The sequence below is a fragment of the Oryzias latipes genome, chromosome 10 (assembly GCF_053564925.1).
Source record: "Oryzias latipes strain Hd-rR chromosome 10, Olatipes_Hd-rR_3.1".
NCBI lineage: Eukaryota > Metazoa > Chordata > Actinopteri > Beloniformes > Adrianichthyidae > Oryzias > Oryzias latipes.
In genome coordinates, this window is record NC_136246.1 from 14045054 (window position 1) to 14071267 (window position 26214).

At 38.8% G+C, this 26214-nt stretch overlaps 1 long non-coding RNA gene across 1 annotated transcript in view; it reads right to left on the reverse strand.

Moving 5' to 3' along the window:
- Window positions 1–26214, reverse strand: part of LOC105354858 (uncharacterized) — a 118341-nt gene that overhangs the window by 31961 nt on the left and 60166 nt on the right. The window contains exon 3 of the long non-coding RNA XR_013658524.1: window positions 137–233. This is a non-coding gene — a long non-coding RNA (uncharacterized LOC105354858). The remainder of the gene's footprint in view (window positions 1–136; window positions 234–26214) is intronic.

Here is a 26214-nt window from a genome sequence, read left to right on the forward strand (position 1 = left end):
ATTATTTCATTTCTGTCTTAACCTTTTAATTTTAAAGTGTCACACTATTTTTTTTACTTCCTCAATCAAGGCATGCATGTGATTTTTTTTTTTTTTTCATGCTATTACCACAGAGCAGGTAATTACAGGAGCCTACCTTCCTCCTGAGCTCCAGCTTCTGTGCCACATTGGCTCAGACCCTCCCTGTGGCTTCATTATCAGTGCTGGGACTCACTAATGGCTCGCTGTGCAGGCTGCAGGTGAAGAGAAACCAGAGGGGAGCAAAAAGGAGTCAAAGAAAGAGGAGGAGGAGAAAGGGGGTAAGTGGGAGAGAAATGAAATGCTAAAGAGCACAGGGTTTGAATCAAGGTTAACGTCTCAATCATGAGGGACAATGCTCCAACGTCCACCGGCTTCCTGAAAGCCTGCAGTCACTGAAGCAGGATGGAGGGATGGAGAGGGCGGCATAAAAAAAAAAGGCGGTCAGGGATTTTGCCAAAGTGCTCTCTGCATGGCAGGATGACCACAAGTATGCAGCCGAAGAGTCTAAATGGGATTACATCTCCACCTTGCCTCTTTGTGACAGCTACAACCCCCAACATACAGAAGGACTGGGGGTGGGAATTCACTTTCTTTCTGACAAGTGACACCCTGGCAGTTGGAAAAAATGTTGGGGTCCCTGAACAGATTTTTTCAGTTATAAAAATAAAATGTGTTGAACAGGACAGTTATATATTCTACTTTTGAACCTCTGTGACAGCAAATGCCACCCCACCCCCTCTCCGTCTGTGCCATAATTGTTTTGTTTTTTTCTGTTTTTACTCTCCAGAGATGTCATATAGTTGAGAGGTGATAATTCTATATCGCACAAACAGAGCCAGATCTCTTCCAAGAGTGTGTAGCATATAGGCCGACAGATTGAGATGGTGTCGTCTGTGCATCGCATTAAGAAAGCATTAAAGCTTCAAGCCTTCCCTCAAAAATCACTTATTTTCTAAACGTTAAACATGGAAAAGTCGCTAAAAAGTTTCCGTTTGGATGTGAAAAAGAAAAAAGTAGTTTAAGAAGTTCAGACTTTATTAAGTATACAGGCTATATTATTAAAATCAATCTATTAAAAGGCCCTGTGGATTGATGATATGAATAATGATGTACGTTGAATAATGTCAAATGCATATTTGTATGGATACAAATCAATCAAATAAAATATTCTGGCGAGGCTTTTCTTCCCTAATTTCTATTTAATCTCTAATGAAAGTCAATTTTTGTCTTAAAGTTCGTCAGAATGTCACAGGATATCTTTTCTGTTTAAACTTTTAGTAATATTTTTAATACAAAAATGCAGGCAACTTTAAATAACTCACATTTTGATGCTGAATTAAAATATTACTGTAGAACACCAAAAAAGTGAAATAACATGATCTCTTTAAAAATAAAATCCTTTTTCTAGGTATGTAACAGGAGAGCTATGGAAACCACAATGTTCTCCTGAGGACTGAAAATAGGGAGGAACTTTGATAAATCATGTAAAAAACGTCTTTCAACTGTGAAATTTTAGAAACAGGGTGAGATTCAACATTTCCTGAAACTTAGTTAAAATCACACATTTAAAAAATGCAATACTTTTACACACTTAAAATCTGGATGCTCAAAAACATTTCATATGGTGATTGAGTGATGATAGTATTTTGGTCTTTTTTTATCAAATAAATTCCAACGAAGCAATGATGTTTGTTTTCCATTTGCTCTGTCCTATGAATATTATTTTTTTTTTTATTCCTACTAGACATAGAACCATAAAAGCACTTTAGGTCTTTAAGTATAATTTTGTTAGAAATCCTTAAAAATACAAACTTCCTCAGACTCTGAATGTAATTAAAATATCTACTTCTAAACTTTACCTTTTCCATCTATTGTCTAAATGTGCCCATTGTGGAAAAAACTAATGAAAAACGGTGAAAAGTATTGCTATCTGTTTTAGTCAACATTCAGTAAAATGGAAGATGTGTCATATGAAATGATTTTGAGTGAACAAATTGAGGTGACAGTAAGTGTGTATGTGAGGGATCAGTGCGATATTAATACCTTATGCACCGCAACATTGTTGTCAGATGGCACATGCATAACAGGGCTAAAACTCGGTGTGGTGTTTTGTGCACACAAGCATGGAGACATGCTTTCGTTTTTCCTCAGGGGTAATGTGATGATACTGGCTGCTCTTTTTTTTTTTTTTTTTTTTTCGCAGGATTCAGAATCAGAAAGGTGCTATAAATACGTGTGCTAAAAAGAGTTCAGTTGGGTTTAGGGGAGGGAAAAAGAGGGGGATCTGTTTCCAGTGTTTTAATTTTCTTCCAAGAGGAACTGGAAAAGTTGTTGAAGGGAAGAGGCTTGGAAAAAAAACAACCTAGATTATGTGTTTTCAGCTAAAATGATTGAAAGACGGCTTTAAAAAAATCCTGGTCAAGATGGTCCTTTCTGTTTTAATATAAGGGATATACCACATCTCGAGAGTACAATGATGCAGAGACCATACAGAATGCTTAAAGTAGATAGGGGACGAGTTTTCCTCAATTCTTTCAAGTAAAAAAAAAACCTTAGTTGTTTTCATGAAAAGAATCCTGAAGGAATGAAAAAGCCTGCTGTTCTGCAACTTCACTCCTTTGACAAACCAAAATAGGTGCCTGCCATGATGTCTTCCTCTCAAAGACGAGAAGAAGGTAGAATTTTATAACTTCCTGGCAACGACTGAAAAATACACAAGCAGCACTCACAGAGAATATAGATAACAAAACACAGTCAGTTACAGTGTTTTTCAGTCCTAAATTGCATGTTGTGTGTTTACACATGTCTCGCAGGAAAGTAATATACTGTATCGACAAAACTGTATGGAACTACTATTTGTGTTGCAACAAGAACAAACTCCATTAATTTCTGTGGAGCTCAATATTCTGATACTCCGCAGTATAAACTTTAATAGAAAACTAATCTGACTTTGCAGGACGGGCTGCCTCAAATTAACCCTATATGTGCCAAGAAGCTGTTATTTTGGTATGGACAGCTAATATGCAATAGATTTTCAAAACAGTTTTTTTACATAATAAGCTGTGTGAAGAAGACAAAGAAGTATCAGGAAAACATTCATATTGTCCACTGTAGCAAAAAACCTTCTTAAGTCTTGCAAATGTCAGGAAAGCTGAGAGGGAATTTCGGTTTAGAAGGATATTGAACTAAAAGCTCTTCCTTCCACAGAAAATATTTTACTTGCTTATGTTCATGTCAACTCTAGCCATTTGATCAGTTCCGTTTTAAAATATTGTGCTTTTCTGCATAAACATGCTTCACAGGTCAATTGCTTATTTTACTTGTCCCTTATGTCCTAGTCAGGACTGCTCTTAAGTACAGGTGGATATGTGCTGTTTGCTGGGGGAAAAATGGGCACCCTGGTACAAGGCACGCATGTGGTCTGCATAAAATGTTAAGATCGTAGACCGCTCTGTAAGCTCGTAGGGTGAAAATGTTAATGCAAATTTTTTCTACGGGCTTGCAGGCAACAGGTCATAGTGAACTCTTAAACAATACGTACATTAGAAAGTGCAAAGTAGTAGAGATGCAGGCACATTGTACAGAATTTTCCTTTTTTCAACCACCCTCAAATCCTGTGCAATGCACAAGGGGCCAATTAGTGCTATTCAAGTGAAAAGTTTGTGTCCTTTGCGCGCCCCGTGCTTGCAGCCTGACTGTCAGCAAGTTGGAAATTAGACAATCAAAGAGTCGTTTTTGTGGTCATCCTACTGGTATCCTATGGGCACTAACGTATGATCTGTTCACCCAGCACAGAGTGTGTGCAGCATTTGTGCGCGGTCAGTAAGGAGCCAGTACATGCACCTCACTGATGACTAGAGCAAGTGCACCTTACAACAGCATCACTCAAACGGCATAAATATGTGTAACTTACATTATCCTTACAAATACTTCTCGTTGCATTTACCACAAGCACAACAAACAACAGCTTTTTTTATGAAGTCTCCTAGGATGGCCACACTGGCCACAGGGAACTGCAAGACACCTTTAACAGGCCTTTGCACTTGTCTACGACCTTCTACATGCCTGGACAACCCAAAAACCTAAAGCATCTGACTAAGGCATTGGATGTGAATGTGAGTGTGCGTGACAGTCTGTGTGTGTGAACTGGTGAACTGTCTGGTGTGTAACCTGCCCTTGCCATTCAGCAGGTCAAAAATAGTAGGTTCCAGCATCCTTTTGAGCCAGCACAGGAAAAGAAAGAAATTAGAGATTTTTCATGCTAGCTCTCTTTTCATTTTCCCATGCAGCCTTTTTTTGTTGTTGTTATGGTAGTTATTTTCCTAAATTTGAACATTCACATTCAATTAAAAGCGATTTCTTTTTACAACAAATCCTCATAAATACTGGTTAGATAGTTAAGTGAGTATCTACCACAAAACCCAGACAATTGCTATGCTATGCTATTTTTCATTTAGTGCAGGATTTATGATGGGATTTAAAACTATCCAACTCTCATTGGTAAAGATGTACTGCATATACTAGTTATTTAAATTATTTAAGTCTGTATAAATGCATTAATTAATGTTTACTTTATGCATAGACCAGGTGCTTTAGGTTTATAATGTGCTGGACTGTTATAGCTCCCTGTAGACTTGTAAAAATATGCTGATTCTTGTATCTGCCTTACTGTACTAAACTGTAGGGAACAGTGTGGCTGCTTCATTATGTACAATTTAATATGCTTTTTTTAGATGATGGCTTAATTAATAGAAATTGATTTTTTTTCGTTTTTGAAAATAGAAAAAATTGATTTTTTTTTATAAAATGTCACATATGAATACAAAATCTTTATAAAGGTTACTAGAAAAACAACATTTTGAAATGTTGTCATCTAACTTAAATTAGACAGACAAACAAAAAATCCGCACACACATTTCTTGATATAGGAAGTTTGGTCAATGGGAGAACAAGTTTCACATCAACAACAAAACATCAGCACGTCCTTGTCCTAATGTAAAGCATAGGAGTCCAAAGCATTTCCAACACAAAAATATTAAAAATCTTAATACGAGCTTTTATTGGTTTAAATGACTAAAATGACTTAGCCTCTGCTCTCATAACATAGGTGTCTGCAGGATAGTTTCTCTCTATTTTTTTAGAGAATTTTCACACTATAGTGTTTTGACCAGACCAGAGTTCCTTTTTTGGAATAGTCTGCCTCATTTGGCATGAAACTCACCACAATCAAAGGATTAAGCCCTGTTCCTCCTTCACTTGCAAGTGAACTCTACTCTACATTTTGTGAGAGATTAATTGGTTAATTATGTATTTGTATGAGGTCATATTTATTTATTTATTTAATTATGGACAGTTTAGGACTCCATAGCCATAGCTAACAGGATGCCCGTGGTAAAAAATGTGCATGAACATTTTCACTGTACATGATCACTGTGCAACCTAAGACGTTGATATTTCCTGCAGGGCCACTTGCATGCCCAGTATGGATTTGCCCATTTTTTGCCCGCAGACAGCTTGTATTTATAGTAAGGGCAGTTGTAACTAAGGCGCAAATAAAGGAAGTTCTTTGCAATTTAAAACTACAGATCTGAAAAATAGGAAAATTGTAAAGGTTTGGACCATATTTCATCAGTAAACATACTGCAATGAGAAGGTATAGGTGCTTATCATTACATGATATTCAGAGGATAAGCCAAGTTTGCTGTTTGTGCTTGTTTTTCCTAGTCAGAGCTTGTTTTAATCAATGGCACAGCCTAAAGGCCCGTACACACCGGGACGAATATTCGCCAGGCGTTATTCGCCAGCGTTTTTCGCCACGTTTTTTGTGTTCACACCCAGGCGATTTTCGCTGACGATGAGCCGAGCGAACATGCAATTTCCTTCCCTGACATTAGATGGCGCTTAATGTAAACAGAAATACTCCTGTACACAAGGTGGCGCTGCGCAACTTTACGCTTCTTAAAGTCGCTTTTCCCTCAGAAGAAGCGAGCAAGTATTTACGCGCTTGTCAGAATCATACAAAGAAAACATGAATATTTCAAGCACCAGTAGCTCCAACTGGTGCTTGGTTCGGGGATATTTTAGAATGTCCGTCATTATTTCTTCGCGGCAGTGTAGACGCTACTTGGCGTCTATCTTCTTCGCTGGTATGTGTTCTCAGCAAGGAAGTTTTGTGTTTGAGCGCCCCCAAGTTGTGTTTTAGTGTAACTCCAGAAGCTCCAGACACGTGTGCAAAAGCGCCATTCTCATTGGTCGAATAGATTTCGACACAAGGTGTCGGAAAAATAAAACGAACCCGAGGCGTTTTTTTTTTTGACGCTTTGACGCGTGGCGTTTTTTCGCGTCGGTGTGCACACTCTCATTGGTGCCCTTTGTTTAGTCACGAGGCGTTAAACGTCGGCGAAAATCGTCGGCGAAATTCGTCCCGGTGTGAACAGGCCTTAACAGAAGCTGTAGTGTGAGACAATCAAAAATGTCAAATGTATGGATATTTTTCACCAAATCACAGTGGGAATGCATTATTGAACAGTAAATCTCCACTTTTTGGAGTTATCAAAGTATACATTCACTTTTACAGAGGAGATAGTCTGTTAGTTAAACAATCGGAGGGCAATAAAACATGCCAACACAGCAGTATTAGTCAACTGTCCTAAGTCAATACACCCCACTGGGCATCCTGCTTTCATGCAAACACAAGCAATCGCTTTAAAAGACCCAAGTACTAGATAGAAACATCAATTACATTAAATTACACTGAAACATTGTGTAACTCTTCAGTTTGTTTAATCTCTAAAGCTGTGCTGTACTGGATGAAAGCAAAGCAAAGCAGAGTATAAGATAACAGTCAATACCACTAAGATGAATTGCACTGTTAAGCTCTGGTGTTCAAACAAATTCAGGGAGTTTCGTTCTAATACTTGTTTTGATTCCAGGAAAGCTTTTGAAAGCAGAAGTTCACTCTCAGGAATGGGTTAGAAAAACTTTGCAGAAGTCCTGTGACTTATGAAATATGCTACAGTGAATAACTTGTTTTATGTTGGCATTGAGACTTTTCTGAAGTACGAATGTTTACTCATTTCCAGAAGCAGAGCTAAGATGCATCAAATGCTTTAAGTTTTCATCAAAGACGGAATCTGCTACATTTAGCCTGAAGACAAATTTAAATAAAAGAGGGAATGAAAGGGTATAAGGCAGCTTAGCAAAGCTTAATTTAATTTTTTGATACTCAACTCAACTCAACTCAACTTTATTTATAAAGCACTTTAAACAGAACAAGGTTCACCAAAGTGCTGAACAATACAAAAATTAATAAAAGCACATAAAAATATAAAGCATAAAACACATAAAATAGGTCCGGATCCCAACTCAGTTAAAAGCCAAAGTGAAAAAATATGTTTTAAGAGCAGATTTAAAAATACTGAGTGAGTTTATCTGTCTGAGGTACAGGGGCAATTCGTTCCAGATTTTTGGTCCGAAGACTGAGAAGGCTCGGTCACCTCTCAGTTTTCTCCTGGTCTTCGAGACGACCAGCTGTGTCTGATTTGTTGACCTAAGGGAGCGGGGGGGATTGTACACCTGAATCAGGTCAGACAAATATTTTGGGGCGAGTCCATGGAGACATTTAAAAACAAATAGGAGAATTTTAAAATCAATGCGTAAGCGAACTGGGAGCCAGTGAAGAGATGCTAAAATGGGAGTGATATGTTCTTGTTTCCGTGTACCAGTTAGAAGACGGGCAGCTGCATTTTGGACTAACTGCAAACGAGCAAGTAATTTCTGGGAAAGCCCAACATAGAGAGCATTACAGTAGTCCAAACGTGTTGAAATAAAAGCATGGATTAAAATCTCAAAGTCATGGCGGGAGAGGAGAGGTTTAACCTTGGCCAGTTGTCTCAGGTGAAAAAAACTGGATTTCACCACTAAGTTTATATGAGCATTAAAAGTTAAATTGCTATCCAGTTTCACACCTAGACTTGTTGCTGTCTGTTTCAGGTGATCATTTAAAACGCCTAAGTCGACATGTGCCTTAGAGACATCACTTGGACCAAATAGCAGAACCTCTGTTTTTTCCTGGTTTAAGTGCAGGAAGTTACATGACATCCATGTCTTAATGTCATCAAGACATTCTAGTAACTGGTGAGCAGAATATGCTTCTTCCTGTTTTAACGGTATGTAAATCTGACTGTCGTCAGCATAGAGGTGGAATGAAATCCCGTGTTTGCGGAGAATAGACCCAAGTGGAAGCAGGTACAATGAAAAAAGAAGAGGCCCCAGAACAGAGCCCTGAGGTACACCACATGTGAAAGTTGCTCTACGGGATTCTGCACGTCCAAGACGGACACAGAAGCTCCTCTCATTTAAATAAGATCTGAACCATTCTAAAGCACTACCTCGAAGACCCACCCAGCTTTCCAGGCGAGACAAAAGGATTTGGTGGTCAACTGTGTCGAATGCAGCTGCCAGATCGAGCAGAACCAAAACAACATGGTGACCGGCATCCGTTGCTAGAAAAATGTCATTTGAAACCCTCAATAGCGCAGACTCGGTACTATGACGGGGTTTAAATCCTGACTGAAACACCTCAAGGATGCTGTTCTCCTCTAAAAACGTTGTTAACTGGCAGTACACAATTTTCTCCAAAACCTTCGAAAGGAAGGGGAGCTTAGAAATTGGTCTAAAGTTTGACAAAATGGAGGAGTCCAGGCCAGGCTTTTTAATAAGTGGTGTTACTACTGCATGTTTGAAGCACGAAGGCACACTCCCATGAATTAAACTGCCGTTAATTAAATCGAGAACATAGGGAGCCAGAGTGGGAAACACTTCTTTAAAAAGACGAGGTGGAACTGGATCATTGGGAGATCCTGATGGCTTCATCTGACTAATTAATTTTTCCAAGTAAGACAGACTGACATGCTCAAACCGGTGGAGAACAGTAGAACATGAGGTGGAGACGGAGTGACTGAAAGAGGGGGGGCTAATGAGGGTCCTAATGTTCTTGATTTTATCAATAAAAAAGGTCATAAACATCTCACAAACCTCAGTTGAGTTCTCAAGAGAGACCGGTTGTGGAACATTTAAAACAGAGTTAATGGTTTTAAATAAAACCCGAGGATTGTGCTGGTTGCTTGCAATGATGTCTGAAAAATGTTTAGTTTTAGCAGCCTTCATGGTCTTTTGATAAGATCGCCAGCTGCCTCTCAACAACTGGAAGGAAACTTGCAGCCGGTCTTTCTTCCATTTCCGCTCGGCTCTCCTGCACTCTCGCCTGACGGCACGAGTGGTCTCATCTAACCAGGGCTCAGACCTCAACCTGGAGAGCCTTGTTTTTAGTGGAGCTACACTGTCTAAAACAGTTTGACAGGTTGAATACAAGCAGGATGACATGTTCTCAACATCTGAATTGCAGCTCTGATGTTCTGGTAAAATGATGGTAGAGTTAAAAGCTGCAGAGAATTGTGCGGCCGTATGGGAGTTAATAGTGCGACTGCATAAAAAAGGGGCTGGAAATTTAACTGTGTGACATGGCAGCTGTACATTAAACAAAACAGGCATGTGGTCAGAAAACAAAGCATCACAGATTTCAAGGTCGAAAGTTGTTAAGCCATGGGTTAGAATTAAGTCAAGTGTGTGACCATGTTCTTGCGTAGGGGCAGACACAAGTTGAACAAGATTAAAAGAGTTGATAAGATTCAAAAAGTCTCTGGCCGGTGCTTTATCAGGACAGCAGACATGAATATTAAAATCCCCAACTATCAAAATTCTGTCATATTTTGGCATTATTCCAGCCAAGAACACAGCGAAATCATCAATGAAGTCCTTGTTGTATTTTGGCGGCCTGTATATAACAGCACAAAACATTGAGAGAGCAGGGTCTAGTTTAAAGACGCTTGCCTCAAAACTAGAGTAGGTCTTTGTTAAAGTCACCTGTTTACAGTTGTAGCTGGTCCTGTAGACGGTGGCCACACCCCCTCCTCGACCTGACGATCTAGGAGCGCTTAAATATGAGCAATCCGGTGGTAAAAGTTCAGTGAAAGCGCTACTGTCGTCTCCAGAGATCCAAGTTTCAGTTACATAAAGGAAATCCAGTCGATGGGTGACGAAGAAATCCTTTAGGATGAAGGTTTTGTTGGCTAGCGATCTAGCGTTCACGAGCGCCATCCTAGCCGGGATTGGAGTGCCCTTCATTGGCAGAGCGCGAGGAAGCTGCCGCAGGTTGTGGAGGCCTCTCCCCCGCTTGCGGAGGTACGGCAAGGTGGGTCGACGGCCCCGCAGCTCCACGTCCACGCCGACCAGAGAAACCAAACAGGGAGCGACCGGGTCCGTACAACGTACAGCTTTCAGTTTCACCAGTAAACCGCTACGTCTCCCTCGCCGCCTGCGCCGCCATCGCGGAAGCGGAGCACGATACAGGTGAGCTGGTATGCTTGAGAAAAGCGGGGGACAGCGCGATTCTTGCCCGGGGAATTTAAGTTGAAGCGGATTTTGAAACGGGTTTCTGAAGGGGGGACGTAGATTCAGAAGAGTTTGGCGATCGTAGATCAGCAACAAGTTGACATTCGTCACTAAAGTCAGTAAACAAAGCGCAAATACAAACAACACTCGTAGAGACAGAAGGCTAGCCAAGCACACCGGCGCCATCTTGTCTGTCTTTACAAACAAGTCCAGAACCTGTTTTAACTAAACAGTTCATTGAGACTCCAATTGCCATGGTTGATTATTCAGAATGGTTGCTGGTGACAGATTTGGCTGTTTTGGTGAACATTTTGGTAGAGGTTAAGGGTTGTGTGTGTTTGTGCGGTGGGGGGTGGGGGGGTTACAGAAATTGAAAGACAAATGCAAGTAGTGCCCACTCAGCTATTTTCCCAGTCAAGATCAAAGGCGAGCCGGACTGGCCGCTCGGCGGGAAACTTGAGATGGGTCCTTCTTTTGTTTGCTGTTGCTAGGAGACCTGCGGAAAGCTGAAAGTGGGGTACAACATCAAAACCATTTCCAGTATAAATTTTTAAGACAGCTGTGTATTTGTGGACTGGCCTCTGAATTTGCTGTGCACACTGAAGCACTAATGATTCATTTCAGTTTGTTCTACAACATTATTGTTAAGGAAAACAAGTAAATATCAACTTTCCATTCACTTGTACATTTTTGTTGAATCGATAGAAGCATGGCCAAGTTGATTTGTGAAAACAAATAAATTAAAGAGGAGCAAAAGAGGGGTTTGGAATTTATTTTTCTTCCTAACCCATTACAAATACAGCTGGGATGATATATTGGTGCTGGTCTGACTTTTAAACAAAACTAATTATGATACTGTTAAGTATTAATGGACCCCGGGACAGTAAGGGTGGCTAGACATGTGTCACACAGAGCTCATTACATATCATTAGTTCAACACTTCAATAACGTCTCCACCTGCTGAGCAGCAGATAATGACTTGGCCCCTGATATTTGCCGGACTATTGTCTACTAAGCAAAGCACCACTGGGAGAATAGATCCACAGGCTTATGAGGAGCACGGTAGCCGATAAAGCTGCACAACAATCGGGACTACACACCGTCTTGATTTGATGTAAGCGAGAATGAATGCAGAGGAAGAAAGAGAAAAGCTTCATGTCTGATTTCTGTATTTATTTTTGGATCTGTTTGTGGAATTGAGGAATAAGGGTTAACCCACTGTACAAACAACTATGGCAACTCAGTTGTGAACCAGCATGAGTTCTTATTTTCCATATAAATATATGCATGTAGATGCATGTATGGCATTATATTATTCTTGAATTGTATAAATATCTAATGTTTGAATGTAACTATTTACTGTTCTAGTAGAGTCTCGATGTTTTTAGGTGTATTCTTTGAAATATGTATTTAAGTAAATAATCAACCCCAATCTTTTTTCTTTTTTTTCTTTTTTTTTTTTTGGTGACTTTATTCAAAAACAAAAAGGCATTTGTGTATTCACTGTTTCACGCTCACACATGCTACAGGAAACAGCTCTTGTAGTTCCACATTTGCTGTGGTAACCCTTTGCACCAAACTGGACACACAGAAACCGCAGTTGCCAAAAAGGTGACCTTCATGTCTGGAGTGATAAAAACTAGAATTGTGCTGTGTCTGCATGTGTTTGCACCATTTGAGCCAACTGGCTGGCGTCCTCTCCCAGGCTCTCAGTCTGCAGTGATGACAATGGCAACAAGCTACAGCATGATACGGTGCAAGCAACCAAATATAGCAGAATGCTAAGGAGCACTTTGAAAACCATGTTAAAGAAATCAGAAAAGAAACTAAATCCATGCATGTGTTACTTTTATAAATAGATTTTTTTTTTCATGATTAAGGCCTTAAACTGATGTCTTACTGAAAGACGAGTAAATTAGGTTCCTTGAGGATTCTGAGTGTGCATCCATATTTAGGGCTACATTTCTTCCAACTAAATAGGACTAAAAATGGCCTACATTCATGTGTGTCATGTGATTATGTGCTGTGGCCTGCCTTAACTTGATCAAATCAGTGCCACTGAGTGTGTGTGAGGTTTTTTTGCAGCAAACATGGACACAGCAGGCAAACAGCAATGAAACAAAACAGATTCATCTTGCAAACATTTGATTCACCCTTTAAAAAGAAGCCAGTCAGAACTAATCCTGCTGTTCAGTTGGAAGAAAGAGTTGTCTTTTCTTGTCACTTCAACCAGGGACCCACCCCTGCGTGACATCACTGTCAAACACACTGATGCCAAGCGTTGCATCGGCACCCTAAATTCACTTTAATCAGTGTGTGAAGAACATGTGCCATAACTGATATACATCTATGACCCCTGACTTGCAGTCTTTGCTGAACTTTAATAATCTTTTGACTAAGAATTTGTTCATCTGCCTGCCACCTGCTTCTTACTGATACGAACTCTTCATTGCAACTTATTTCTGGGGTTTTCCACCTAAGTTTTTTCCCCCTCTGTTTTACATTATTTAAACCAGTAACAACTTGCTCTTTGGGTGTCCTCTTTTGCAAAGTTCAATATGGCAATTAATAAATCATGTGTGAGAAAATTTATGAATAATGTAGCTTTAAAAATGTTGCATAAATTATCGGTATGAAAACACAGTGGGGAGGGTTTGAAAACTACAAAAGGGCAAATGGCAAAAAGCGAATCAATTCTGGGGATGGACAAAACACAGACTTGCTAAATTTTAATCCATACGTCATATATCTTTTAAGAAATGGAATGTTTTAAATTTTTAAGTATGCAAATGATTTAAGTTACTGTGTCTTTGAGATAAAACAAATTCCCTCTTTCTTGTGTTTTGTCTCTCTACAGAATTGAGTGGCAAGTCAGCACAGTACCCATGATGCTCCCCCCACAAACAGTTCACCTCTGTCTCAGTCGATGACTGCCGGCTGAACTCTGCACCCCCACTGAGACAATAAAACGGCTGGATGACTACAGGAGTAGCAGAAAGGCCAACGGTTTATTACTCAAGTGATGCAAAGCAATACAGCTCGTGTGAAGACAAAGATTTAAAACTGCAAGAGATGGAATTCTCTCAGTCCGAGGTCAGAAGGCCAAAGTTACCTTTTCAGTTCCCTGACGGCAGATGGGGAGACACAAGCTGGAGGACACCAACAACATCCCCGAAGCTTCAGACAAAGGAGACGCCCTGCTGAATCATTGTCAGATCCCAATCAATAAGTGCTTACTCTGTATTTAAAAGACAAGGGATGTTCAACTTTGGTTTGTCATTTTCCTATTTTGATGACTTTAATACCTTCTCCTTCCTTCATTTTAGGTCAATTTTTAGTTTTATTTATTATTTATATGCTGTTTTTAATAGAGCTATGGTAAGAAGCTATTTCCCCTTTGTGGGATTAATAAAGGATTATTTTATTCCTGTTTTATTCTATTCTAGAACAATGTACAACTTTTAAATGAGAGAAAAAATCATTATAAAAACGTCAAATCTTTGTTCCAATAAAATTATTTAGAAAAAAAACATGCAAAAGACATTCATATAAAATATGTCATTTACTATTTGTATTTTAACTAACTGTCTTATTGTTGCTTCATAAATAAAACAGTTTATTTTTCCAAAGCAGCTGCTGTTTAAATTCAAAACTACACCTCATGTGCTCAAATGTATAGCAAGAGCTATAAGCTTTAAGAAGATGCATTATGATATAAGAGTTGTTTGGAGCCTTGATCTTTTCACACTGTGAGGGTCCCTTTTCATTCTAACGGCATTAAAGAGACAGAAAGAGCGGCACACTGAGGGGTGAGGCTGACGTCACAGTCCCAGAGTCACCCGCCGTGTGTTCGGCGTCTCCAAGTAAAGACTTATCTGGAAAGAAGTTTGGACGGGACAATGTGGGTGGACAGGGCGTGAAACTACTATCATCATCAGTTCTGAATGAAAAAAAGAAAACATATCTTCCACAAAAAAGAAGGCTCATTCCAATTCAGCTGCGTTGTTAGGACAACGAGAACCATCCCTCAGATGATTAGTTCCACTTCAAAAGAATTTACTTTCCCCGATGGAAACGTCCCCTTTTGTGTCCTTACACAGGGTTTTCTCAGCCCAAAGGAAGAATCGTATGTTTAGTCAGCCTGTTTTTTATTCCTTCTGTTCACACTACAATTGTATTAAATAAATAGAGTACTACCAACAAAGGCCTATTAGCCCATAAACATGTCCAAAGACACACCAAAAAAAGGCTAAATCACAGTCTCAGCACAGGAATTAAGATACTTTGGTAATGGTTGAAACTCCATCACCCAAGGCAGCTGCACTTCACATGCTGACATCCTTAAACATGAATGTTCTGATGGATTTGTTTGTTGTAACTTGAATTTATTTGTCTGCGTTTCCATTCAAAGTGGCAAATCTTTTACTAACACGTACTCAAACGATCACTTCAAATTCTAAAATGATGAACAGGCAGACAGCACTTTGATGAAGGAAAAAAAGGCAATTAGAGGTGTTAATCAAATAATTTTGGGCACAAATTACTCGCAGCCTAATCAGTGATGTGCAGTAACAGGAGTGGATCAAAGAGTTACAGCTGTAAGCTTGATCATTTACTTTGGCTTCGTTGGATTTGAAGGCACAATTTGTATGAAAAAAAAGAGAAAGAAAAAAAAAGCTATTTTAAAATGCTGCTGGTTGTTCAGATAAACAAACATCTTCCCTGAGTCCAAATCCCCAAAAAGGCAAAGAAAAACATTTATAATATGATTTTTTTTTTTAAACTACAACTTTTATTTTATTATTCATTTATTTACTGGTTTTTTTGTGTTTATTTATTTATTTTCTTGCTGGGTTCACTCAGGCTCTGTGAATTCCTGGGAAACTTTTATTTTTTTTGGTATTTATTTTTCAACATACATTTTCATTTTCTGTAGTTGACTTCCTCTCACACTGTATTTACCATTATTGATTTTTTTTCTCAACTGATTTATCCCACTCACAGTAATTGATCAAACGCACTTATATATTTTTAGGTTAGTTTGATAATCAAGAAAGTATATAGTTTAAAGGCTAGCAATAAGTCTCCTTGCAGCTTTTTGGTGGAACTAACTTTTGGCCAACATTAAATCTTTCTTTCATGAAAATCTCAGGGTAAATTCCTGCTGCTGTGCCTGATCGCCTCAGAAGCACACGTCTTCCCTTACATGATCAGCGATGAGCCTTCTTTCAGCCTACAGTGGTTTAATATGCTCAGCAAAAAGAGGCCTCTTGGCACAGAACACGGCAGCAGCAGCTCTTTAATGCTGCCAACTGCCAAAGCTTTGATTTCTGATTGATGAGTAAGGTCAGCGCAATAACAGAGCAACACTGCTGGTCATATTGCCCCCTTTTCCACAACATTAAACACATCCTTTAACAGTGAAGCGGCTCCCGAAACTCCAGCAGCTACCTCATCACCTGTCTGAAATTGTATCTCCACAAAATAAGTGTTGCATGCCTACAAATACATAAATCATCATATGCATGCACAGAGAGGTACAGGGGGAGAGGAGAATATTTCCCTCTTTAGAGATTTCTGACAACTTAGATTGGACATGAAGAAAGCAATGGAAACTCTGCTGCAAGTTTGTTTGTTACACCAACTGAAAATGTAATCTGTGTTATTAAAGGAGTTCAATGCAACAGTATTGCAACAAATTTCACTTTCAGAGCAGGGAAAGCAGGGGTTATAATGTTTATTCTGGGGGGGGGGGGGGGGGGGGGGGGGCTTTCAAGAACCCTTGATGGAAGATTTATGGAAATTTTGAAAGGTGTCAGTTGTAAGGATGTTGAGTTAAGCTTCATTACTGGGTAAATTTTATTTTGCCGTCTGATTTTTTTATGCGTGTTACGTAGAAGCACAGACTACAGCTTGGTCGTCTTTAAAGAGAGCGACTAAGAGAACATTGTGCATTTATTTAGGCACTTTTTGTGCATCAGCATGCATGAGAGGGATGTCTGTGTAGTTAACTTAATTTTAGTGTCAGTGCTTGCAGCACAATGTAGCAGGAAAAATTCCCTCATTCAAATGACCAAGCTGCATTTTAATGTAAACAAAGTACTCTCAGTTTTTGCATTTTTGTGATTTTCTCTCTGTTGATGTTGAAGTTTTATGTTAAGGTCAGGTCACAACAAGAATTTGAAACCATGATCAGGGAGCTCAGAGCAGATTGAGTCAAAAACAAAAACAGACATGCACTACTTTAGCTCAGCATGTATGTTTAGTGATCTAAATACATTTACTTAACTTTAACACAATAAAGGACGGTTTTCATATTCATCTCAAACTGTAAAGAAAGTTGTGATTTTTGGCTAAACTTTTACTCAACATCATCAGTTGTCCCTTAGCTTCCTTATATAGTTTCATTATACAAGTTATTAACTAAATAAATTAAATTGTTTTTATGCCAGACATTGCCGTATTAGTTTTATTAAGATTGATTTTGTGAAACATAGTGGGAATTATTTTAAAAACCCTGTTTGTGCTGCATCCAAGTTCCCTTTTATTATTCTCATGTTGTTTATATTTGTACAATAAAACATTTCCCTGTGATTAGATTAGTATGTACAGCCATGTTGTTTTGTTAGGATCCTTAAAAATTATAATATAAAATCTTATTTCCTATATTAGCATATCCCATAAAAAAGAAAAAGAATTAAAATCCAGAATGTCGCAACGGTCACTGTTAAAGAAAGATTTTTTTCTGTATTTAAATAAAACTAAAATGAAATGAAGCAACATTTTAAAAATTGCAAAACCAAGTCACCTCATTAAAAAAATGACATTTTTTTAAATGCATCATAATTTTCCCAATTTTTAATAAATTAGATAAAGCTGACAAGCAAAAAAGGACTTAACTCTATAGAAATTAATTGCCTCTTTCATCTATTCCAGCTCTCTATTTCTTGTACCGCGTTTTTTTTTTTAATCAGCACAGGAACCTAAGTAATGCATATTAACTCTGCACAGAGTTTATTTACACCTTTGATTTTCCACCACCTCCCCTCTCCCATCACAGTACTCCTCCAGGACCAGCTTCACAGTGACTGCGTTTAACTGGAAAACAGACCAAAGCATGCACTGGCAAACTTAGCCGCTGTCATTTTCAAGCCTCAGCCTCTCAGGTGTGTGTTTGTGTGTTTATGTGTGAAAGAGTTGGAGGTGGCTGTTAAAACATTGCTGTGGATCAATAAGATGTTGCTGTTGGTGAGACCCTTGAAAGGGAAAACATCAGTGCGGTGGCATCACAAGTTGTCATGTGTGATGTCGGTGAAAAGTATCTGGCCTGCCTCTGCATTCAACCGCCTGGATGGATTGGCTTGGCTGCATGATGTAATCGCGTCCTTACCCAAATTAGATGGTAATGCCCTCTCTCAGGGAATTCAGCAACACAGCGACAGCACCAAGACAGAAATTGGACTAATAATAGATTATCTCTCCTTAACTTGGAATCTATATTATTCACTTCAAAACTGAGATCAACTATATGGGTCAGTGGGATTTCTGAGAGAAAAAAAAGGAAAACAGTGAAAGGAGCAACCAAAAGAAAACACGCTCCGCTGACAGCAGATCTAAGGAATGCAGCTGCTAATAAGAAAATCATTTGGGCTGGGTAGCAGCTCAGAACTTTAATTAACAGAGCTAGTTTTAACTGATTGAAAAGGAGTACATGTCCACACGCATGCATGGGAGCCTAATTATTTTTGGCTCCTTGATTGTCTAAATAAGCCGTATAAATAAAAGCACAAGTGACTAGAAATGTTCAAAGGAAATTATTTTAGAAATGGAAATGATCAAAGCGGGGATTTTCAGAACTTCTGCACGCTTGAATGTAATGGGACTTGGGTCCTTTATGCTGCTGCTGAAATGCACACACACATCACTCTTCCCAACATCTGTTTTCTCAGGGGGCAATAAAAGAAACCCTTATTTGTCCACATTTCTGCTCTGTAAGTCCAAAGTGAAAAGCAAGTTCTGGGTTTCAATTAATGTTAGAAAAGCAGAGCAGTAGTCTTCCTTACTTCTCCACACCCTGCTGCCATCTGCCCAACACCCCACTGAAACTGAGTCTGCCCCCAAATCACATTAACTAAAATACAAGGAGTAATTGTTAAATATTAACTAAAGTTAAACTTAACAGAAAAGCAAAACTGGTGAAGGATTTGATGATCCTATTTTTGATCTGGCAGAAAAATGGTCACATTAAGAAATGTTTGCAAGAGATAATCCATTATCCCTATGATGTAAAACCTAATTTTCAGATCAGGGAGGAGTTTGATGCAGTTTATCAGTTATAGAGTCAGCATTAGCTTTAGCTCATTTGAATGTCTGACACTCACTTCCTCACATCCAAAATTAAGTTTACAAAAAACTATGTTTGCTTTACTCTAGGAACTTATTGAGATTTTTTTTTTCATTTGTTTGAACTGAATGGTTGTTAAACGCAGACAAAATGATCTTTGTAAATGTATTCATGCTAAAACAGTAGTTTTAGTAGGAATTTTCTTTTCTTGCAGACCTACTAACGACTCACAATGTGCTTAATCAATTGACTTAACAATTGTCTGTATTTCTCCCATAATTTTGTCAGTTATTTCAGTTATTTTAAAAACTTTTACATTTAAGTGACTACAAAACATCTGGCAGGAACACTGAGGTTCAGCACAAGTTGGTTGAGTCCACACAGAACATCTTTGACACTTGATATTGTCAGTCCTTTTAAGAACAGACTGTTTAAAGAGAGGTTCCCTGTAATTGACTCCTCTACATAACATCTGATCTACATGACATTGATAGCTTTATGTTAAATCATAAAAGTCCAAGGTAAATGTTGTTATGTTACAACTGTGTCTGTGTTTTCTCTTTGGTACCTCAGGGTTTCATTTGACAGAAACTGTGACATAAACTGATAAGTTATTTAATTTGATATGGTTACTTTACTTCAAGCATCGTAAATAATGGAATAATGCAATAAAAAATACAAAACACAGATAATTCAGATATCTGTGTTTCAACATAATTTTACAGTTTGGTGTACCACAGGGCTCTGTCCTTGGTCCTATCCTGAGATCATCACTCCTCTGTATAAATGTCTGTGGCCAAATGCTTGCCTAGAGAATGAAATTACACCCAAACTCTTTGCTGTCATCTGCAAGTAAGTATGGCTATCAGCAATATACATTTAAGACAATGTCAATGAAGGTTCTCGTTTATCTTCATCAGGTGACTGATGAAGACACTTGGATAACTGGCAAGATGTTTCAAGGAAGAGGACTTGAAGTCCAGATGCCATAACTCAAATTCACAATATTTGGGACAATATGACCATTTTAAAATACTCCGTAACTATAACAATCTTATATTATTAAGAATGGATGGGATTAAAACCAGGGCTGCATGTGCAGTACTTGGTGCTCTTATTTCGTTGGTTCAAATCCTGGCTGGGACCTTTCTGTGTGGCGTTTGCATGTTCTCCCCAGGCATTGTCTATGGGGACTCCAGCTTCTGTCCTCAGTCCAAAAGCATGCTTCATAGGTTAATTGATTGTTCTAAATTTTCCTTATGTGTAAATGTGAGTTTGCATGAATGTGTAATTGTGGCCCTGTGACAGACTGGCAACCCGTCTAGGGTGTACTCACCTACGCCAAACAGTAGATGGGTTAGGCTCCGGCAACCCAGTGACCCAAAGGGGGATACAGCAGGTTAAAAAAATAGATGAATGGGATTGATGGACTAAAAAAATTGTAATTATTTAGCAAGTTTTACATTTTCTTGCTGTTTTGTGTGGCTCCTTGACTCAACCTTGGTTCTGAACTAGCATTTTAAAAATAAACTGGACTGAATTAAATTAAATTGGTTATGGAGGTATACGCAGTGATCTCCAGAGAAAAAAGAAGAAGATGAGTTTATCAGAAGTAGATAAATGTGATAAAAACATAAAGGAAAGAGATGAGAAAGATAAGTTAAGACTGGTGGGACGCAACATGCTGTGCTGAAGCTATACAAATGATGTGAAACAACCTAAAGGTATCTTGATGTATTTAGAACATGCAGCAAAAAAAGCTGCTCTATAACAGGGATAAATTATAAAATGTATGTAGATAATTGCACTGCCCCTGGCGTCTTGTTCACATGTGTATATTAGCAACAGTTCATGCTGGCTCCTGGTGTGGCTGCTATCTTTACTTAATGTGTTGAAAAAAGAAATAATTTACAATATTTCAATGAATAGATAAACACATAAAACATACTTAAAAGTAACTGATCAAATGGACACATTTTTTTTTTTATATAGCAAGACTTAATGACTTAATGAAATAAGCATTTTTGATACCGGCGGATCAATTGACAAACTGTTAAAATACTTTTCAAAGTATGGTTCCTAAAAAGCTGCCTCATCTCTTATGTAGGATCTTCTCTGACAGGGCAATCCCTACCGTACGTTTGACCCATAGACAGATTTACACAAATCATCTCCTTCGTCACCACGAGGCATCTCAACTTGGAAAATGAATCCTGAAGTGGTGTGGCAAACCCCATAGAGAGGGGTGGTTGTGTCGCAGAGGTTGAGCGACTTCAGATCAGCGGATCGCAGGCTCAGCTACCGCCATGACCATCAATGTGTTAAAGTGTCTTTGGGCAAGACACCAAACCCCACAGTGCTCCTGGTGGTTGCCATCAGTGTGTGAATGTGTGTGTGCATGGGCGAATGTGATGGGAAAGCGCCTTGAGCCTTAATTAAGGCAGAAAAGAGTCTTGATTAATGTGTATTCTACACCATTTACTATTTACCACACTTATTTAGAACAGATACAAAAATTAAAGAAATATAGTCTTTATCCCTTATCACACCAGACACCTTTAAAAATATTTGCATCAGATAGGTCTAATTTTGAGTTTCGAAGGTCAAACTTCTGCTTTGAAGCAACTGTGATGAGAGCAGTACTTCTTATGTGAATTGTGCAAGAGATTCAGGGACCCCTTTTTCTGGCTTTGCAGGTAAATTGGTGAACTGGCCAGGTAACTATCTCCAGTGTGTCCTTAGCAAAAGAGAACTGAACTGGGTGACCCCTCCCCCCTTCTGTTCCAAATGGGAAGTACCCACTGGTCCCAAAAAGCCAAAATCCCAAAGACTCTTGTTGAGATATAAACACCTTTTTATTTAGCCATTATTTTTATCAGAATGACTATTCTTGCTCTGCTATCTTTTTTAACCTGTTTTTGCTAATCCTAATTTTTTTATGATGATTTTCTGCACTTCAAGTTGAAAACTCGATAATCAGATGTCTCAATTTTGGTCTCACATTGGACATTTGAAATGTTTAATTGACAGATTCTCCTGAGTCCACTTTCAAGTGGTAGGGGTGGTGACTTCCAACATGCTCACTCCTGATTGGTGAGAGTGGTTGCCACAGAAATATTGACTCAGACCGATTCAGACTATAACTGCTTACAGACGTGATCTCTTTCTAACATTGCGGTGTCCATATCGTGAAAAACTGGCAACTGAAGTGACTTCATTTCATTGGAGCGGGAAGTTAGCCAATTTCTATGGGTGAAGTCACACTCATTAGGTCCAGTTCTCATAAACAGCCAATGGTCTTTGGAGCTAATACTAGATCTGAAAAGCTTGTTGGTCTATTTTGATTAGGGTTAGTTGTGTCTCCTTCCGTTGCCTCAGAACAATTACATAGTGTCTGTCTGCATGACACAATTCAGGGTCAGCACCACACAAAATCCCATTTGTCCCCTCCATTGATGTCACAGTCTTAATTCAACATATCATCAGAGAGCAAACCTTGGTCTAACAGTAATTGAAAAGGCCCAAGGGGAATTCCGTGGTTGTGTAAGGGGCCCCCTATTCCCCACCATGCTACATCCATCATTCTAGAGTTGGGCCCTGGGGTGATGTTGTAGCATTTAAGGTTAACAGCAAGATTGCCACGCATCCTCACTTATAGCCCACTAAACTGTAGCCTCATGGGATCTCGCTCCAGCTGCAAACACTAGGATGAAAAGTAAACACTGCAGCACATCCAGTACACAATCTTTAATGGCAATGCATCAGTAGGCACAAGCTTAGGAGCCTCAAAACATCTATGTTCAGTTAATGGTATATAGACTTCAATACAGATATGATCAGAAACCTCTTCCCTCCGTCAGATGTTGAGTTCATAGGCTTGATTATGCAGCTGCCTTGAGATGCACGCTGCAACAGTTGAAATTAAACACTCACGATTACTCGCTGCTTTGAATCACCCTGGACCATGATCAATGTGATCCCTATTTTAAGTTCAGCCCTCAAACAACTGAGGTTTTGGAAATCAGACAAAAAGCCTTTCCAATAGATCTTAAACGATGCTAATAAAAAGTGATGGTTTTGTGAAACAGCAAACACGACACAAGTTTAGGAGATCTTCGCACCGTTTTTGTACAAAAAAACAAAGGCAGTGTGTTCTTTAGGAGGTATGATCAAAGCATTTGCAACAGTTCTAACAGGCACTTCAAATCCATTCCGTAATATGTGAATCGTTATTCAAAGGTTCGAAAATGTAACTGATCCTTTTTCAAAGATTATATACTGACAAGCTGCTTGGAAAACAGATGAAGATAAAGGCAACAATTCCTGCTCAAAAATGTAGATGTAAGCACATTCATATTGCTTTTTCTCACACATGAAAGCTCCCTGCTGCCCTTGCCAGTGAACGGAGGACATTTAAGCCCACACTGGTTGATCTCTGGCAATAAGGCTCTGGAAGAGGGATTAGAAGAAACTGGACCAAAGTTGTTGTGGTCATTCCTTCAAAAGGATGGCATTGCTTCTCAAAGGGCTTGGAGTTTGCATGAGTTGAAAGATGCTCAAAGGTTTTGCTGAACCCACTTTTCTTATTCTAGTCAATTGTTGAAAGCATGAATTTTCCATAGATTTTAATGTTTTAAATTCTTTTGCCTGTGGCATTACATCAACTCTGTATCAATACGCTGCATGGAATTGGTTAAGAAAAAACTTTTGCTGTCAGCTTGTTTTATTATTCACTGTTTGAGGGAATCATTATCAGTCACACGGTGACCTCTCGAGCTTTCCAGCCATTACGAGAATAAGAAAATGCATCTCTAAAAAAACGGCTTAACAGAAAGTGCCAGAATATCTGTTATGTAAGGCATGGATAATAAATGACAAAGGGAAAAAAAGTCTTCTTTTTAAGAGCCATCCACAAGGGTGAATTGCAACGCATCAAAAGAAAAGCATGCATTAGGCATGAGGGTGTGCAGGGCTTTTCTTTCTATCCTCATGCATGCTGGCTATTCAGCAATACTTTTGACATATACACCATTTTTTTTAGATTGGTAACAATAGTCAGAGAGCTGAGTATTTTAGAGGCTTGGGCTTGGGTTGACAGAGGAGCAACTGTTGAGGTGACTTAAAAGGAAGCCTATTTTAATAAGCTCTGGTGTACGTTGGGACAACGCAGGGGGTTGGCACTGCAGAAGCCAAATCTGCTATGCAGATGAAGATGAGAGGGAAATTTATAGGGTTGGTGTGGTAGAGAGATGAGATTCTATCTCTCTAAATATGTGCATATCATTGTAATGATTGCATTGTCTTACATAAGAAAACTACTTCAGATGTAGGGGTTATATAAGCATACTGGCTGTTGTTAATTTATAGAAACAACAAAATTGCCTGATAGTTCCATTGTTGTTTTTGATGACAAAGTTGAGTTGTGTGTTCTTTAGGCATTTTCTTGAGGCTGGTCTCTGTGCGTTTCTACAGCTGACCCTATTATTCATTTTTTGCAACACTTATGCTTGGATGAAAAAACTATATATGCAGGAACCATTTTACAGCTAAAAAGAGAATGAAAAATAATTTTTGAAAAAATTAAGTGACCGCATCAGTATTTTTGAAATTGTGTATGGAAAGTGGAAAACTGTTTGCAAAAAAAAGGGAGTGCAATTAGTTCAGTTCCATCCATGTACAAAATGAATTTCGCACTAAACAGTCACTTACCATGAACCACACTTGCAGATATTAGGGCGGCATCATGAGGGAACCATGAAGGATGAATATAGTCAGGAGCTGCAGGGATAAAAGTAAAAGAAACGAGGAACAGGACGATTTTTTTCCAAAGGGGGAGGGGGATTGATAGAAAATAAGGCAAGTGCAAGAGCAAAAACGCAACTGACTTGACCAAAAGAGAATGGGGAGGGCTGCAAACGCCAGAGATCCAATTAAAAACCTGCTTGGTGTGTGAGCGATACCACGGCCCCTCCATCCAAATCAGAATTCATCTCGACCCATGGAAAGGTATGAGAGCTGCACAGTACATGTTACGCAAGATGTCATATAAGGTTACGATGATGCATATAAAAGCAAAGGCCTGGTGTGACAAAGCGGCCCACCTCCTGGTACACAGCTGGGTCTCTACTCGAGTACAGCCCAACAGCAGCACAGGGGGCAACAGTGATAATTCAGAGGATTGCAATGTGAAACGGATTTATTTATACTTTATCAAACCAGTGCCGTCCAAAATGGCGCCGCTGCTTGTTGCTAGGCAGAAAGCGAAAAAGTAAAGATGGCGGCAGGCAGGAAGCAAACTGGGTAGCGAGGTCTAATCGGTCATGATTACAAGGATGAGTGTGTGAAGTAATATAGTTACTTAGTATCTGCTGAGCAGCGCATATGTACTATCCTATCCAGTGCTATACATGGCCATACTGTCAACATTTACATTGAGATTGTTTTTTTGGGGGGCTAATGCCTCTAAATTATCATGTAATTGTAACAGTTTCACTTACACTTGCAAATCACAACGTCTTTGAGTTCTGAACAATCTCGGTCACCTCCATTATGTTTTCTTTGGAGAGCTGCACTATTTATAGAAATGGAAAGAAAAGGGCAGAATGTGACAGCGTACACAACAGCAAGGGTGTGGTAGGAAAGCAGTAAGACTGACACACGGAAAGTAGTGAGGTTTACTTCAAAAACACCCTCATTGTACTGCAGCACCAAACACGTGTGAAGAAAGCTCCTGCTGATGTTACAATGCAAGAGAAAGCAGATTTATCCATTTTACTTCTTACCACCCGCCTGCTGATGAAAAAAAAACAATAATGTAATATCTTGATATTCAAACTTGCCACTTGAAATTATTTCATCACAAAGCTTGTTATAAAAACTTATTTTCAGTCACATGTCATCAGCTGGCAAAAAATATATAAATACATGTCTATAATAAGATTAAACTTCAGTAACAAATGGATGGTTCTCCCAAAAATAAAAACTTGATGAACACTTGAAAAAAAAAAAAATAAATAACAGCATTAAAATTCAAAGGGGATTTACAAAATGCATCAATAAAAATATCTCACTCTCCCAAAAGATGTATCCTCAGGGGCACCATGGGCAACATACACAGCAGAGAGAATGTATAAACAAGCTAATCACAGATTGTCTCTCCTGATACTGTAAGCATGTACAGTAAATTTGAATTCTTTTTACTCAAATTTATTCTAGCAAAAGACTTTTTTTCCCTTATTTTTTAAGCATTTTTGTATGTTTCATTTTTTATTCCTAGTTTTTTGGTTTACAGATTGCATTCAAATTGAAACCTAGGATACAATGATTAGATCTTTAAAAGAATGTGTATTTGTGGCTGCCTTTGTAACTTGATGAAATTCATCAGAACCAATGGGTTT